Source organism: Sphaerodactylus townsendi, linkage group LG08 (genome assembly GCF_021028975.2).
Source record: "Sphaerodactylus townsendi isolate TG3544 linkage group LG08, MPM_Stown_v2.3, whole genome shotgun sequence".
NCBI classification, from domain to species: Eukaryota; Metazoa; Chordata; class Lepidosauria; order Squamata; family Sphaerodactylidae; genus Sphaerodactylus; species Sphaerodactylus townsendi.
In genome coordinates this window covers 67,959,738-67,965,930 of record NC_059432.1, presented here as the reverse complement: position 1 = coordinate 67,965,930, position 6,193 = coordinate 67,959,738, and positions in this window count along the sequence as shown.

Here is a 6,193-nt window from a genome sequence, read left to right as displayed (position 1 = left end):
AGCAACAGAGAACCAGCGTGATGTAGTGGTCAAGAGAAGGTGCACTCTCATCTGGAGATCCAGGTTTGATTCTCCACTCTGCCACTTGAGCTGTGGACGTTTATCTGGGGAACCAGATGAGCTTGTGAACTCCATCACATGCCAGATGGGTGAGCTTGGGCTAGTCACAGTTCTTCAGAGCTCTCTCAGCCCCACCTATTGTTACCGCACTACCAGGGTAACTTTATCGATTTCAGAGTGATTTCAGCACTCGGTAGCGCGGAGGAACAAGAACAGGACCCAACACAGCAAGTATAGTAAAACAGCAAGAATTCTTTATTGAGATGCCAATTTAAGTGTCAGCACCTCTGTTCCACAGCAACTGCGCAGCCTAGCAGCTTTACAAGACATTTTAAACACTTTTCTCCAGCGGGGAAAACCGGGAGACCACAATACAACCCACCACCATTCATTAACAAAAAGGAAGAACCAATCACATTCCAGAGGGCAGTCCCTTCTTGAATTTCTCAACAGATCCAGAGCGAGGCACTGACGTAGGCACGGTCAAATCCAAGGCGGGAAAAACACAAAGGATTAGCTGGGTGAAGCGATCAGGAAAACTAAAGCTAAGGGTGCAGCACCCCTTATCTGCTGGGTGATGAGATTAAGCCAGTCTGACCTTCCTTTGATACAAGCGTGATCTCGGTTTTGTGAATGAAAAGGAAACGCTAAGGTGGGGCAGGGTAGGGCTGTCACCAGCATTTCTGCCTTGAGGAGGGGAGAGTTTATACAAACACAGAACAAATCCTATATTCTATCTAATATAGCAATTATTTCTCTCTAAACTACAGAAAAATAAAATAAAGTTTCATTTTATTTGGAGACAAAAATCAGAAATGGATTTCTTTATTTCTGACACCGCTATCACTACCTCACAGGGTGTTTGGTGGGGGGGGGGGGGATGGAAGGGAAAGGAGACTTTAAGCCCTTTTGAGTCTCCTTAGAAAGAAAGGGAGGATATAAATCCAAACTCTTCTTCTTTATTTATGCATCTCTCTGTTTTTACTGTGTGATACATGCTAGGAAAATTCCCACCCAGTGAGAAGTCGTAGTAGGTTAGCTACCTTTGTTAGCCCAGAGTGGTGCTAAAGGATGCCTGCTGGAAACCACACAGGGGCACCTTCCTACGTTGAAATCCACATCCTTTATTGCATGACCCCTTTTGGCTGAGCTACCAGGCAGCTGAAGCTCAGACTGCACCTGTCTCCTATGAACACCTGGCACTGTTTTTCAGACTCAGCCCCTCCCCAAAACTGTTACATGGGGATAATAATGTCAGCCTGCCTTACAGGGCTGCTGTAAGTTTTCCTGCAGTCAGCCATTGGATTATATGCACAATAAAAATATATTTTAAAAAGTTTTTATGCCAAATAAAGGCTAAGGAAGGGAAAAAACTTTTTTGATGTGAAAACTGCTGTCCAGTGGACACACAACATATATTGATACATCTCAAACTTTTGAACCTAGCTTAGCCGCCACCGTTCAGCCCTTCACCCACTCCCTCTGGCTGCCCAGCCGCAACGGCCAGGGCGGCGGTGGCCTCCTGCGCCCTCCCCAGACCTCGCCCTCGCTGGCTTGCACCTGCGGGGTGCTCCACACCGAGGGTGAGCGCACAGCCGGCACGCCCGTGCCACGCCTCAGGAAACCAGGGAGGTCCTACTCGCGAGGAAGTCCATTGGCTTTTAGTAGAGCTGTCTTCCGAGAAGATGACTTGATGCGAGCTGGCAGGATCTGTGGGTGGCATTTGGGCTAGCTTGGCGAGGGGACACCCGTGTTCGAATTCCAGCTCAGTTAGGCAGACCTGCCTTGAAAGGCTGTTGTTAGCTGCTTGACCTACCTAGAAAGGCTGTTGTAAGAATAGTATGCTGAGAAGACTGTACTAGGAGGCCAAAGAGACCAAAATGATGAAAGCCTTGGAGCTGATGCTTAGATCCTGAGTGGGAAAGAGAGAGCTTCCAAAAGGATTTGGGTTTGGGATAAAAGTGGAGGTCAGTCTCAAGGGGAATCCCGGATGTAGAAGCAGTGGGCTGGTGAATACAGTTTCCTGATGCCATCAGAGTTATAGGATTTTCAAGGGCATCTGGGTGGCCGCTTTGGGGAGCAGGATGCTGGGAGAGAGTGTGACCCCACAGTTTCTTTTCTATGTTGGGGTGTGGTGGGTCTTAAAATCTACAGTTTGCCAGTTTCCTACTAGTGTAGCTGGCTAAAGGGTGGATAATAGGGGGACTGCAGTGGGGGCATTTTCTCTATGAGGGAGGGTTCAAGTCCTGGGAGCTCTATAGTTTGGGGGAAATACATTTAAAAGGGAAGGGGAGGAAAGGAAGTAATAGGAAATATTGAAATTTCTTAAAATGTTATATCTTGCTTTTCAGATATGAGAAAGGAGCTCAGAGGGGTGTATTCCTTAATGCAGATCATAAAAGGGATTGCATGTAATAACATGTCCTCAAGGCACTCTGCAACTTTAGCATTCTTTTTTTAATGAAGTCTGTTCCTCCAAAAACATAACTATGCAGCCAGTGTTGTTCTTTTAAATTTTTTTTATTAGTTTCAAGCATAAAATACATAAAAAGAAATGATAATAATATATGAGTAGGAAGCTAAACATAAGTCCTTCTCTTCTTCTATGAGGGATATATGCAATAAGGAAAACACATCGAACAAGATCAAATATGTATGAGTAAAAGCTTATCATATACTAGCGTGGCCCGGCCACGCATTGCTGTGGCTTATTGTGGTGAAATGGGAAAGGAACAGTAGCAGCAAATCAATTGCAGAGGCCAGCAGTATGTGCTTATGCAAACACGCAGCCTGATACTGTGCGATCTCACTCAGTGATGTGTGTGCCCGCATTCCTGGGGAGGGAATGGAAAGGCACCCCTCCCACACATCTAGGCTGGCTGGTCATGATCCTTTACCTGGGAGTAAGTTTGGTTGGTGGCAATGGGTGTCGCTTCTGAGGAAACCCTCTGAGGGGCACGATGCAGCCATTCAAAGTATGTCACAGTTGCTGTACTGAGCTTACTCCTGAGTAATGCGTGCCTGGTTTTCTTAACTGTAACCGCAGTATTCAGGGAATCTAGGGTGCCTGGACCCTCCCTCCCGCCCCTGCCATGTCGCCCCTCACTCTCTTCCCTCCCTCACTTCTCTTCCCTCGCATGCCACTCCTTCCCCTCCCTCCCTTCCCTTCCCCTCCGCTAGGGTGGGTGGGTCATATCAAGATGCTGGGGCCCCTGCCTCCCTTTCCTTGCATGCCACCCCTCACTCTCATCCCTCCCTCACTTCTCTTCCCTTGCATGCCACCCCTCCCCTCCTTCCCTTCCCTTTTCCTCCGCTAGTGTGGGTGGGTCATATCAAGATGCTGGGTCCCCTGCCTCCCCTCCCTTGCATGCCACCCCTCATTCTCAGCCGGGTTGGAAAATGGACCCGAGAGCCTACGGCGACCTTTCTCAGGAGCCGCCTTCGCATGAGGCCGCACGTCGAGGTTGCATAATGTCGGACCCTCTTTGGAGCAAAAGCCCCTTTGCAGAGTTGCGCCCAGAGTCTGAGAAGTGCTTGTAGTTCCTGCCTTTGGCCACCTGAGGACAGCAGCAGCGTCCCCAGCGGCTCCCCTGCCCAAAGAGGCTCCGACACTCCACAATCTCGACATGTGGCCTCGTGCGAAGGCGGCGCCTGGGAAAGGCAGTCCTAGGCTCTCGGGTCCATTTTCCAACCCGGCTGCCAGGTCAAAGAGCAGAACCCCCCCCCCCCTAAGGGAAGTCAGCGGAATCCCCCCCCCCCCCAATAACCTCCACCTGTGGTCTCGTCATGGGTTATAAGGTCATTCACATCTCCCCTCTGCAAACACAGAGATAAGCACATTCACATTTGGAGGGGGGGTGGGGTGAAGTGTGTATGTGTGAAGAATTGGGTGGTCGAGTCCTGAGCAGAAGAAGCCCATAAAAGCCACAAACGGAAGTCATTCACGTCTCCCCTCTGCTAACACGGGTATAGGCGCTTGTAGTTTAGGACTTTGACCACCGGAGTCCACGTTATAAGGATGGTAATGGAGCAATGGCAATTATAACGATTGGTATAACGATGGCAATAATGGCCATTATAACGATCAGCATAACGATCACAATAATGTTATATCGACCGTTATAACAATCGCGATGGAGCATGGACCGTTATAACGATCGGTATAACGATGTAATGGAGCAATGGCCGTTATAACGATCGTTATAATTATGGCAGGTTCAGAGTGGCTGGCGGGGGGGGGGGGCGACGGCAGGAAAGATCAGCTGCTGCAGCTGATCAGGGCATGGTTTGTTCTTGAATTCTATTTAAAAGAAAGCTGCTGTGTGTGGCCTCTATTCTTGAAAGAGGGGTGCAGGGTTTGGGGGGGGGGGAGCCCAGGCCAGTCCAACCAAGGAGCGGTTGCCAGGAGCCAGCCCCCCCCCCTTGTGCTTTCCGGAAAAGTGTGGGAGACTCTATGGGGAAGAGGGGACCAGAAATGACGTCTTGCACATCTGCCAGCCCCTGAGCTGGAGCTTCCCAGCGATCCTGGGAGAGGAGGTCCGACCCCTGTGCAGAGTGGATGCCAACAGCCCAGGACAGCGCCACTCTGACCGCCGCCTTGGCACGGGACCTCATGTGCAGGTTGTGGGGCCCCGCTAACTTTCTGAGGCTCTTTGGCCAAGGAGCTCCTGTACAAAAGGGATGCCAGCAGCAGCCCGGGACGACGCTTCTCAGGGCGCCGCCTTCACACGAGACCGCAGGTGGAGGTTGTGGGCAACTCCGCTAACGTTCCAAGCCTCTTGGAGCTACCAGCCCCTTTGGACAATGGAGCCGAGAGCCTAGGGTGGCCTTTCTCAGGCGCCGCCTTCGCACGAGGCCGCACGTCGAGGTTGCATAGTGTCGGACCCCCTTTGGAGCAAAAGCCCCTTTGCAGAGTGGCTCCCAGAGTCTGAGACGCGCTTGTAGTTCCTGCCTTTGGCCACCTGAGGGCAGCAGCAGAATCCCCAGCGGCTCCCCTGCCCAAAGAGGACACCGCTGGGGACGCTGCTGCTGGACGTCATTCCCTAGAGTCTCCCCCACTTTTCTGAAAAGCACAAGGGCGGGGGCTGGCTCCTGGCAACCGCTCCTTGGTTGGACTGGACTGGGCTCCCCCCCCTCCCCAAACCCTACACCCCTCTTTCAAGAACAGAGGCCACACACAGCTGCTTTCTTTTAAATTGATTATATAGGTGTCAAACTCACAGCCCTCCAGAAATTATGGACTACAGTTCCCACCATCCCCTGCAACCATCATGCTGGCAGGGAATGATGGGAACTGTAGTCCATAACATCTGGAGGGCCGCGAGTTTGACACCTGTGATTTAATCCATTATTTGCCACAGCTTCTGTATTCTATTAATTTTATGCATTTTAAAATGGACTTTTTGTAGGGGAGGATTGTGGGTAGCAGAATGCCATTACTAGCCCAATGGACCATTTCTTTCATCTGTTGTAGACTGAAGCCAATTTCCAAAAAAACATTGCCTAGGGCTAGTGTTGCAGTACATTTGAAATCGATAGATTTTATTAGAACCACTATCATATCTTATTCCTACTGGCTGCATTGTAAAAATATTAAACTGTTTCTCTTATTTCTTTTGGGGCTTTATCGTTATTACTGACCAAACAAAGTACAGTACAAAAACCGACTGCCTTGTTCCAAATATTATCTTGTAAACACTAATTGTCAAGTAATATCTACTCAGTTGGGCTTTAGCTAAAATATATTTAAAGTTCTGGCTGAGATGCTGGAATTAAAGTGAGGGGGCCTCAGAATCACAGCTGAACCGGCTGCAAAACATATTGCAATACAATTGTCGTGACACAATTAATGTTAACTACTAGGTTACCAGGTACTTTTTTAACCTACCAGTCCCTGGAAAACAGTGATTCCTAATTGCGATAATTATGAGGTTATTAAAGACAGTGTGGACATAGCGGCCTCTCAAATGTCATGTGGCATCTCTTGGATGGTATGACAAATCTTTAAACTTGCTAAGGCTCAAGAGTGCCATCTAGTGTATGGACCTCTACATTCCATTAGAATGATTCCATTCCATGTTGGACCACTATGGCAGACTTAATCCCTTTTGGACAAGGGATGATCTGGTTTAGA